This window comes from Cajanus cajan, chromosome 9 (assembly GCF_000230855.2).
Source record: "Cajanus cajan strain Asha chromosome 9, NIPB_CcT2T_4, whole genome shotgun sequence".
Taxonomy (NCBI): domain Eukaryota; kingdom Viridiplantae; phylum Streptophyta; class Magnoliopsida; order Fabales; family Fabaceae; genus Cajanus; species Cajanus cajan.
In genome coordinates, this window is record NC_138525.1 from 28,572,668 (window position 1) to 28,585,959 (window position 13,292).

Sequence of the window (13,292 nt, forward strand, 5' to 3'; positions counted from 1 at the left end):
TGACTGGCCTCGGGGCACTCCCAGATGGAGTCAATGGCGTCTAAAAATGTGGCCTGGCCTGTCACATCTGAAAAAAAAACATTCCCAGGATGGGAACAAGCTCTAACCATGTGGGCTTCTCCACATCTATAACACTGCACTGACTATACTCCACCCTAAGGAGTAGCAAGACGAGGTCCCCTACTAACAACACCCCTTTGAGGCTAAACAGGCCTGTCATAGGGTCCTCTTTGCTAACCTCCCCTCCTAGATCCAGATGATCCCTCCTGAACTCTAGCAGCCTTACCGCTGGAACTACCACGTTCCAATCTCTCAACAGTCTTTGCCTTCTCAACCAAGGCAGGAAACTCCACTATGGACATAGGGACTATGAACCTCTTCATCTCATGCCTCAAACCCTCTACAAACTTCCTACATCTCCAAGCCTCAGATATGGTCTTAGAGTAGAAACGAGCCAGATGCTCAAACCTCATAGCATACTCTGAAACAGACATGCTCCTCTACTGCAGTCTCCTGAACTCTACCTCCTTAGCGTATCTAACGCTATCTGGGAAATACTTCTCCAAACACACCCCCTGAAGCAATCCCAATCAACAGGTACACTCCTACTCTCTAACATCTGTTTGGTGTCTCTCCACTAGTACTCAACCTAACCCACCAGTATACATACTGCATAGGCCAACTTCCTCTCCTCAAAAGATCCCAAAACATTGAAGATCTTCTCCATCTCACACAACCACTAATTTGCCACATCAGGATCTGAATCCCCCTTGAATTGAGGAGGTTGTCATCCCCTAAACTCTGCTAAATCTCTCCCATCCTGATAGACCACCAGTCTCGCTGCCTCAGCCGCCGCCTTACCTGCCTCCATCTGAGCAAAGTGAGCACTTTGCTGCTGCATCACCATGGCCATCATCTCCATAGCCTTAGCGATCTGATCAAACTGAGGTCTCACCATACTAAAAGAATTCAAACATTATTTTACTAACACTTCACCACCACAACTCACCAACACTAACACATATCAGAGACATGACACAACAAAAACCTAGAAGGATCACTCCCCATAGAGTATCCCAAAAGACTCGACCGGCTCTGATACCATAAAAGTGTAACAACCCGCCATGGTCTCTACACTTCGTGGAATCACACTACTGCTAGTGAACTAAGAGAAATATTAAGCTAGATAACTCATACATACAGGTAGAAATAAGAATAAAAATAACTAAGTTTCTGGTTATAAAATAGAACATCATATATATACAGTCATCCCAAAAATAATATGACTCTAGTTTCGGTCAAGCACAGACGAAACCATTACCCAAAATGGTAACTCTAACACGAGGATCAAACTCCCTGTCTCGCAGCGGTCACCCCAACTCCAAGCTAGCCCTGACCTGCTCCCTTACAAGGTATGATCATCGCAGTCCATCCACATGAAAACAAAAAGGTAAGCTAGAGTTCAAAAATCAATCATACAAGTATAGAACAATAATCTATACTACACAATCATCCAACTATCTATCATATTCATAGAGTCACACCATACACTCTATCCAATGCTAATCATGCATAAAATACAATCCACCAATCATGAAGTCAAACACCACACTTCATTATATTAATAATCATGCAATAAATGCATCTCATGACAGATATCAATGCATATCAATCATCTAATGCGTCGTCACATATACACCTAGGAGATATCCCTAACAATAGAACTGTATAAGTGACATTCCATCCTACCGAAACCACCCCAACCGTTTTCACGCCCAATGCGCCCGCTCGATCACAGCTAAACAAGATATACTCCTCACTCGGGTTTACTCGGATGATGTCACTTACAAAATTGGAAGTCCACATCCACCGTCAGGTATAGCACAGTTGGGTACGGGCTTACACGACCTTGGCATGCATAACCAAGTCAATTGTGGAGTTCTCCCACTGACTATCCGCAAGGATCCACGCACCTTCCTGAGTACTTGGTTAAGGGAATAACCCTTAACCTCATACCCCGCTCCAACACTAGCTAAGGACTTAGAGGAGACTCACCCAACCCAGTGGCCTACCTGAGCACCACTCCCAAATCTAGTGGCCTACCTGAGCACCACTCTCATATATTAGTGGCCTATCAAAGCAACACTCTCAAGAGACTCTATGTGAGCTCTTCCAGTTCGAAAATGTTTTTCCTGTCCTCAAGTCCTAGGCTAGACTCATGTCATAAGGCATCACATGCAATTATGCATCATACATCATACATGGTCTGCCCACCATCATGATCAACAATCATACACATGTCATAACACATCACATGCAATAATGCATCATACATCATACATGGTCTACCCACCATCATGATCAATAAACATACTCATATGAACATATACACATGTCATATCATATTTAAACATTCATATATATCATCACTATGCATACATATGAATCACACCTCACCATACATCATATATCATACATACATGATCCAAAACTTCAACTTAACATGTATTAGCATCATTTCATTCATAATTATGTTCACGCTCAGTGCAGCCTGAGCTCGCCCAGGCTAATCCCAACCTGAGAGTCCTAAAACTCATCCACACATGGCGCGTTCAACTCACGTTCAACTCCACGCCTGACGCAACCAAATCATGCCTGGCCCAACATCCAATCCGAGAGCCCTAAGCTCTTCCACGCCTAGCGCGCCCAACCTGCGCCTAGCCTAATCCCAGTCAGAGAGTTCAAAACTCTCATCCAAACTAACAAATCTAACGATATGCAAACACAAAACACAATGCAAAGGCTCCTACAACACAAAACAAACTCAAAATCAACATGCATCCATCTGATACATCAAATTCACCAAAATCCCCATTTTTCCCAAAACCCCAAAAAATGAGCGAATTCTCTGATCCATCCATGGATCCTCAATTTTCATGCATCAATTGAGTTTCTAAACTCACCTGCAACTTAAACAACAAACATTCTAGCTTCCCTCACCTGAAGATTGGCTCAAAATAGCCAATAACTGAGAAGAAGTAGAATTCCCTTCCGAAGCTCAACCCGGAACTTCAATCCTCCTAAAGAAAGCTTCCTAATCTGAATTTCAAGAAAAAGACAGAAGGCATTAGTGATCTAGAAGAAAAAAGGAATCATACAGAGAAATTTGGGAGAGAAAGGAGCTCACAAACCTAAAGTCCTTCTCTCTAAAACTTCTCTCTAAAAACCTCATTTTCTCTTCAACCACACAACCATTATTTATAGAAGTTCCGGAGTGGCCAGAACGGCCCGTTTCGAATCTGGAACGGCCTGTTCTGCACCCCTTCATCACGTACAAAAATCACATGCAGAACGGCCTGTTCTGAAATCAGAACGTCCCGTTCTGGGACTCATCCAGAACGACCCGTTCTCCATCCAGAACGGCCCATACTCCCTCCAAAACGCCCCGTTTTGGGGTTTGGAACGGTCCGTTCTCCCTCCAGAGCGGCCCGTTCTCAACTACGATTTACAAGTCAATTTAGTAGTTTGGAACGGCCCGTTCTAGGCTACTAAATTACGCATATTAGGCTTTTGGACCTTCTAAAATAACCTACTACATTACAAATGCATTCTCTTAGAATTTCCCATAGGAACCCATAGGTACACCAAAATATAAAATTACAAGAAAGACTTGAAAATTACCAATACATACTTACTAATTACATCAATGAAAATATACAAGGAGAAGCAAAGAAGATAAATACACATTTGGAGAAAAATCTTCATACATAAACATATAACAGAGATAGAATTGAGGGTCAATTCCATTACGCAGCATACATTCTCACATTCATAACAAGGTTTCTCATTCGCCCTTTACCTTGTTAAGCATTAGATGATAGACGAGCAACTACGGAGTGGTTCTCTGCTCCTTCTGATTCTCCGATATTTAAAGCAAAAAGAAATATGCGTACGTGAAATGAAAGAAGCCTAAAACTGATTAAGAGAAAATTGCTCTTTTAAAACATAACTTCTCTTTAACCCTCTAATTAAAATAACTTACCACAATTACAAATTGTCTTCCCCTTAAAATAATAATAGTAATACTAACATAAATGTTCTAATTATAAACCTTATAATATATAAATATATTCATATAAAATAATTAAAATAATTATTAAAAACAACATAATTAATTTTAACAACATATAATAATTAATAATGAAATAAATATTTTTAATAAAAAAATAGTGTTACAATACCCTATCAGTGATATTGCCTATAGGTAGTTTTGGAAACTAAAATATATATTTTTTTAAATTATATAGACTAAATATTAATTTTAATTTAAAAACACTTAATGATAAGATATTTAAGAGGATGTCTCAAGCACCCAATAACAAAGACCTGCGAATATAAGACTATAGGTAGTTTTGGAAACTAAAATATATATTTTTTTAAATTATATAGACTAAAAATTAATTTTAATTTAAAAATACTTAATGATAAGATATTTAAGAGGATGTCTCAAGCACCCAATAACAAAGACCTGCGAATATAAGACTCGGTACTTTAAGCTTACACTAAAATAATAGATAACTTTAATTACTGGAAATCTCTTTTTATACATTGTCAGCTTAAATACAATTTTATTCATAGTGGTTTGTATACCTAAAATAAAAAATCTCTTTCTATAATGATTTTATTATTCTCAACTTTAGAAGAAAGCTATCAGATTATATTCGTTTAGTACTAATACTAATAGCTCCTAAAACATATTTTGTTTTGACTTTCAGCCAAAATGGCCAGCTATATCTTAAATTAAAAAATCTGAAAATCTCTTTATCTTCCAAAACAATCATTGCCTCACCACCTGATTCTATATGATCTGTAATTCCCTTGATTCCAATTGTTGTCACTTGTCATAGAAAGGTTGAGTAGGTTGGTCCCGTCATCACAATTTCTAGGATATTAGTACTTTTCTATATAAACTTAATGTAAGAACTTTGTTTTTAGGGTTATCGTTGGAAGGGTTCTGATGTATCATGCAATTGAATTATTCTGCCAGCTAATTGCATTTATATATGATCTTTGAAATAAAGAGTGGAGAAACGTCATAATCTAAAGTTGTCACTTTAGCTGGGATTCGCAGTCTATCATAAAAATACACTTCATAATAAATTAATAATCATTAGCTAGCCGCACCCAAATCAATAATGCATTTGGATTTTCACATAGAAAAAAATAATGTAACGAAACTTTATAAAAATGATAAACATACGAGGAACTGTGCCGTGTTACAAAATGAAATCAAGACTTCGTAGAAATAAAATATATTCAAATTTTCAAGCCAATTGCTTTCTAGTTAAAGGTTTAGGGTTTATACAATGTAGGTTCATACAATTCGCCGAATCATGAATTCACTTAGTTTACACTACAACACAAATGGTATTTAGCAACATTTGAAAAATGTTACTTAATTATATATAAATGTTGTTAATTTAGTTTAGCAACATATTATCAAATGTTGTATATACTACATGTTGCTAAAAACTTTTAATAACATTTTTGCATAATTAGGTAACATTTAAAAAATGTTACCAAAGTAGAATTTTTGTAACATTTTAATAATTTTATGTAACATTTTAATGATGTTGTCAAGATTTTGATAATTTTTTAAAATAATAATTAATTTTAATTTAAATATTACTATCAATTATTATATTTTTATGTCTCCTAAACTAAACTTCTAGGAGTTCCTTAAGTTTTTAGGAAAAGACATTTTTAGCTAGTCACCACTAATTATATATAGAATATCAAATTTCATTTATCTTAAATATAACTATATGAGTATATATATTCTTTATGAGTCATTAATCTATTCGATATGGAACTTTAATTATGGGTTACAATTACATATAAGAGAAATATACTTTTTTTTACTCGATGTGGGACTTTGATTTTAGAAGCAATTATAATAACATTTTTCAAAAAAATGTTGCAAAATAACTTATGTAAAATTTTTTTACTCGATATGGGACTTTAATTTTGAAAATTAGTAACATTTTAACAAATATAAACAAGAAAATGTTGCTAATGCATTAAAATCTAGTAGTGTTAGCTTAAAAGTTTGGCTTAACTGTACTTTTTCAACTTTATTCACCGTTTGTACTGACATAGTACGTTGACCGTCAAGATCGGTCTTGAGAATTAAAAAAAGAGTAATTATTATGAGTTATTATTGAGAAGGGTGCAAAAATAGAAATACAGTTATGGTTTTTCAAACAAAAAATTATTCTTTTAATATTAGTTTTAAGATATTAAATATTTAATATTTTTCTAAAATATTAAAGAAACTTTCCTCATATATGTGATAATAAATACAATTTTTTTTATATAAATGACATAAAACTTAGAATAGAAGGACTCATTTTATGTACAAATTATAAGGGATCCTTATGATAATTTTTTTTCTTTTTTTGTAAGTCATATGCACCGCAACAATTTTAAAGAATGTGTTTTGTCTATGTTAAAACATAGCATAGAAGTTTATTAAAAACATAATACATATTTTAAAAGATTTGTAAATTCTTGTTTACATTGTGTATAAAATGTATTCTTTTTATTGAAATTATATGTTTATTTTTTATATAATATATTTAAATTTGAAATATATATTTATAAAGAACCCTTATCTATTATATCTTTGAGTCCACAAAATGTCTAAATTAGTAATATTGACATAATGTATTACATTGAAAATTGATATATATGACACATTATAGATATCATGATAGCATTCAAATATCACATCATAAATTCATGTTAATAGTTAATGTGTTACATCAGTAGTCAACATATTAATATGTCACTCAACACACAACCAATAACATTAGATAATCAACTAACAAAACAACAAAATGTGTAAATTTTTTAAAATTGAGTGATTAAATTAACAATTTTAAAAATTGATCGAATGACAAAAAAGTAAAATTAAGACTAAAAGATTTTATAATTTTAATATATATATATATATATATATATATATATATTTTTTTTTTATTGATATTTTTCCTTCTATGTTTTGTTTGGGCAACATATTACTTTTTTTGTAGTTGCAGTCACTTTCACTCGGACAGGTCACACAAAATTTTCTATTGATATGAACAATCAGCACTTTTAAGAAGTCAATGTGCAAAACAAATAGTCTGATGACAAGTCTTTTACAAATTCTGCTACGAAGTTTGATGTCAATTTTGGAGAAGATTTCAAGAATTTTAAATTCTATAGCTGGTCTTAGCACAGAAGAAGTTGAGAACTTTTATTTTAAACTGTTATTTTTTAAGAAAATGAAGTTGGAAAGATCATTCACATTTCACAAAATCATTTTCTTTATTAATCATTTTCTTCATTTCTCTGATGGTCAATGCTACAGGACAAAGCATTGTGCAAAAGTTACCAATGCTACCACTTAAGGGCAACAAAACAGTGACATTTAACTAGAACAACAAAATAGTGACATTTAATTGTGACATGCACTCATGGACATTCTTTAAGACAAATATGGAAGGAGGGTGTAATATTGAACAAGTGATGCATCTGATAGGCTGATAATATCCCTTTTCGTATTTCTCTTTTCTTTTGAAGTCATTCTCATCTCCTTATTGTATCCTATATACCTTCTACTATTGTACAGAGTTTTAGCTCTGTAATTTCTTAGTTGTAATCCACTCTTAAGGGATATTAGCTCCACACAAACTTATTTTATATATGTTTTTTACCTTACTTCTCTATTCTCTTAATTTTATATATATTAAGAAAGTTGATTATTTGTATTAAATTCACTATTTTTATAAGATTCTTCTTAAATTGTTTATGTTATAAATGCTAAAAAAAAAGTGTACAACTGAAAAATTTTGCATTAAAGAGAAATATTTTAGAAAAAAATATTATTAAATAATATAAAAGTAATTAAATTTACATATATTTAAGAAAAAAAAAATGTATGTTTTTTTTGTTTATAATAGAGGATAGAGGAAATATATATTAAGCATGAGGACATTTTGACCCAACTAGGATTATTATGTAAACATATTACATGAAGGGATTGTTTTAAAATTTTTTTACCACTTTGGAACAATCAACGTGGTGACATTGTTCAACATAGTGTTACTCATGCCAGGTGTTTTTTTATAAAAAAAAAAAAAAATTGTTTGAAGAGTGATACATGACATCATTTTGTTTACATTGGAGTCGTCTAAGATCATCCTTAACGGGTCCGACTCCAATGTCACTTGTAAATTTGTTTTAGTGGTGCTAAACCCCATTGCATGAAAGCACTAATTTAATTTCTTTTTATAGTATCTTTCTTCCATGTAGCACCCTAATTTTCAAAAAGGTTATTATTATTATTATTATATGGTATTTGGTCATAATTATTTTAATAATTATAGAAGAATATTATTTTGTACGTTTTGAATAATTATTATTTTGGACAATTATTTTTTATGTATTAAATAAGTATTTTTATTAGCATTTTTTAAAATAAATATTTATATGTTTTAAGAGAAGGTTGATTTTATATGATATTTTGTTATTAATATTATAATATTATATTTTGGGGTCAGAAATATATTATTATTATAGAAGAAAAATATTTTATAATATACATGTATTTATTTTATTTAATTATTTTGAGGAAAAAGAGAAGTGGGTTAAAAGAGAAGGAAAATGGGTTGGGTTGACCCAGCCCAATGAATTAATTTTAAAAAAGGAGTCAAGTAGCGTTAGCCCTATCTGCCTCATTTGCGTTCTAGAGGGTTAGGGAAAAAAAAGAGGAGAAACAAAGAGTTCTAAGGAAGAATACTCAGGAACGACCTTAGATCACACCAAGACCATTCGTCTTCTGCTCGTCCAGGTAAGGGGGAGTGAGAAATCTTACTCTGGGTGTAGGAATGTATGTTGGGTAGTGGGATTGGCCTCCAATCCTGTGTTTGTTGTATGCTCATGTATGAGGAGTTTTCCCCAATTGTATCTATTTCATCTATTGTTCCTCTTGTATGTAATTAATTGTATAAATTGCTTGAATGAATGATTAATTTCAGTTTTAAAATTATAATTGTATGATTTGAGATTTTTATGGATCCCTACGGGAAACCCTATGAGAAAATGGGCAAAATATGAATGTTTTCTGTTTTGCCTTTTGATTGCTTTGTTATGTTTCTTGTTGGATGTCATGCATGAGTATGTAATTATTTTTGAAAATGAATATGTTTTTATATGAATTAGAGTGCTCTGTGGTTTCCTACGGGAAACCCTATGAGAAAACGGGCAAAATATGAATGATTTCTATTTTGCCTTCTGATTGCTTTGTTGTGTTCCTTAATGTTTGCAGAGTGTAAATATGTGTTCAATTTCGCAAATAGATGAGTTTTAATATGGATTAAAGTGCTCTATGAGAATTGTGAATATAATGTGATAATGTGATAATGTGAATATGATGATGAAATATGATGATGGAATATGAGAATGAAATGTGATGATAATAATGTGATATGAGAATGCATAGAATCTTGATTGACATGCATCATGTGCATAAATGTTTTTAAGGGTACGATATGGAATACACCGCCAGAGAAGGCCCCCTAGTGTAAAAGCTTTGGGGATTAGTCCTTGGGGATAGCTCGGTTTGGAAGTCCTAGTCTCGCCCATTGTGTGCATGGGATGTATCTTGCGCGGCTTAGCTATCCCGACGAGACTCTGGTAGTATGTCCTTCTAGTGAGAGTGTGCAGAGGGTGTGACCCGGCATGTACTCCTAGACTACTCTTCGTGTGTTGCTAGCGGCAATATGCCATGTGATATGTTACTGGTGCCACATGCATGATAAAATGTAGTCCGTGTCCATACATGTGCATTTTAATGTTATATGAAAAATTGATATGTCTTGGATGAGCGAGATGTGATGTTATTATTAATTTATCTATGTTATACCTGTTTTGATTGTGTTTGGCTATCTGGCGTATATTTCTACACTGTGAGCCAGAGTGAGATATTTCTCACTCTCTTTTCTCTTATGTTGTTTTCTTTGACTGTCATATAGGTGATTATCAACATGAGGCTAAGAATGTTGATGATGAAGCTTAGGCTTCTATGTTGGGATTTGCTCTGATAGGACATGTGACATCGGGGCATACATAGGATTAAATTAGGATGTTGTTTCTGTTAAATTATTTTGAAAACCTTAACTTTATTTCTTTTGTAATTACCACTAATCATGTTATATGTTTAAGTTATGATTGTGGTGCTCTCTATCTGAACATGTTTTGTATTTTTAAAAATGAAAGATTGTGGTATTCCAAATTTTATTATGTGTTATGGTATGCGGGGTAGAGGGTGTCACATTAAGTGGTATCAGAGCAGGTCGATCCAATCGGCCGTGAGTTATCTACTTATCATGATTCTGTTGTGTACTCTGACAGTGTTTTGTTTGTTGAGTACTTTGATGATGCTTTGCTTGATAATGATGATGATAATGTTCTCCTTGTGTTGATATTATTGAGTTTTATACTGTTAGATTGTATTGTAATTAGAGGAATGATAGATAGTGTTAGCTAATATCATTATGACTACTTTTCTTCATTTTTATGAGTGTTTAATTGTTTGATACTTCTTGCTTACGTAAGAAGTAGTGGATGAGTGATATCGCTTGTGTTGAAAGCATGTGTGCAAGTAGTGGTAGATGAGATATTGTGCTAATCAACTAGAAATTATTGGGACCTTAGATTTGGGTGAGAGATTGATTTGTCGAGTGTTTACGGTTAATTGAGTTTCTAGAATCTATAGTTGTAGCGATTGAATCCAAGGAGGTTGTATCTAAGAATTGGAGTTTTGATATCCTTGATGAGAGATTGAAATGTTGGTAATTCCCTTGAGTGTTGGTGTTGGCATATTAACCGTTTATGATTTAGGTAGCATGTGAGTTTTATTTTCTAAGTCTATTGTGCTAAATATGTGAGTTTTTTTGGTTTAGGATTGTAGTGGGAAGCTTGAATATGAAGTTGAGGAGTGAGTTTGGAAGGGTTGAGGTATATTTGTGGCCTTAGATATATTGATATACTATTGCTGTTTGGTGTAGAGGATATTTTCGCTGCAGTTTTGTTGTGCCAGTATGAGTACCGTATTGACAAATTTAGATTTTATGATCTTCACAAAAGTTGTATTCTTGGACTTCATCTTTCCAATGGAACTGGAATCAGGTAACATGGAGGTCTAGAACTCCAGTTATAACTACTTTGGTGATGAAAGGTCTAGCTGTAAGCGCTGAATATATCTGTGGTGGATTTTGAACTTTTTAGCTAAGAAGATGATTTTTTTAGAATCTCATGTCTCCATAAGAATTGTAGCTTATTCTCTTAGCTTTCTTTTGAGATAGGTTTGAGATCATTTGGATGAGTATAACTCTCTAGGTATCATTTTCTTTGACAGTTGTTGAAGGGATATGTATGGTGTCATGATATTTTTGAATCGTTAGGCAATGCAAGGATAAAAATTGATTTTTGTCATGATTTTGAGATGTGAGGTGGATTGAGAGGTTGTTTAAGGTTGTATGATGTTATGTGGTAAAGTTGGTTCATGTACATGCTATATGGAGTAAATGGTGATTGATTTGTACATACTTAGGAATGATATATATATCGATTATTTGAAGTAGGTATTCTAATATAATTTGATATGCATGTACGTTGATATGAGGATAGATGACCTTATCGGTTAACCTCAAGGTGTGATATCATCAAATTAGAGTTGAGAGTGAAGATTTATCCTAGACAGTTTTAGGCTAAATTATCTAAGTATGATTTTTGATTGTATAAAACGAGTTTTCTAGGTTCTGTAATTTCTAGCAGAGGTATAGCGTAAGTCTATCTAAGATAGAAGTTGTGCTTCTAAGATGGGTTTGGGTGGATTGTTGATGCAAGAAGGAAAGGTAGTAGTTTATGTTTCTAGGCAATGGAAAATTCATGAGAGGAATTACCTTACCCATGACCTTGAGTTAGTAGTTATGATATTTACACTAAGATTTGGAGACACTACCTGTATGGTTCTAAGCTTGAGGTATTTAGTGATCATAAGAGCCTTAAATATCTTTTGACCAAAGGAGTTGAATATGAGACAAAAAAGATAATTGGAATTTCTTAAGGACTAGGATTTTGATCTTAGTTGTCATTTGGGCAAAGCCAGTATGGTGGTTGATGCTTTGAGTAGAAGACCTCTAGATATATCTTCCCTTATGGTTAGAGAGATGGATCTTTTGGATCGGTCTAAAGATTTAAGTTTGGCTTATGAGGTTACCCTTAGTAGTGTGAGACTAGGTATGACTCGAGTAACTAATGGATTGTTAAAGGAAAATTGGAGGAACATAATTTGTTGATTCATTTTGGTGATAAGATATGAGGCCATAGGACAAGATAATGGATAAGTGTTTACCTTGGGTATAGATGAAGTGGTAAGACTTTGAGATCGAGTATGTGTACCTAGTGAACTTATGCTTAGGTGGTTGATCTTTAGAGAGGGTCATAAAAGAAAAGCTAATATTATGGAAGATGCCTTGAGTAGGATGACCATTCACCTACCATCTTTGATGATTTAAGGGTTGGATTTGATTGAAGAACTTAGAGACTTAAGCGTGATGTGTGAGCTCACCCTTAGGAGCATTGAATTTAGTATGTTGAAGTGACTAATGAATTAATGGATGAGAATATAGAAGCCTAGGAGTTAGATCCTTTCTTAGTGAACCAAGTGCAGAGGATTGGTAGGGGTATAGATAGTCCTTTACGAGTGGAAGTTGATGGTGTTTTGGGGTTCAATGATACGATCTATGGCCTAGTAATCTTGAATTTAGGAAGATGATCTTAGAGGGAGGACATAAGAGTACCCTTAGCATCCATTTAGGAGCTACTATGATGTATCAGAGTGGCGCAGCGGAAGCGTGGTGGCCTAAGGTGAAGAGAGGAGTAGAGAAAGTTTGTGTACTCATGTTTAGTATGGTATAAGTCTAAGATAGAACATCAGAAGCCTTTTAGGACTTTTGTAACCTTTAGAAGTCCCTGTTTGGAGGTGAGATAATGCGTCTAGACTTTGTTGTGGGTTTGCCTAGGACGTTTAAGAAGAATCTTGAGTTTAATGAAAGAGACATAGTCAAACCTCTTTATTTCAGAAATTCGAGGACGAATTTCTTAAAAGGGGGGAAGTATTGTAACACTCCAGTTTTCAAAAAGGTTATTATTATTATTATTATTATTATTATTATTATTAT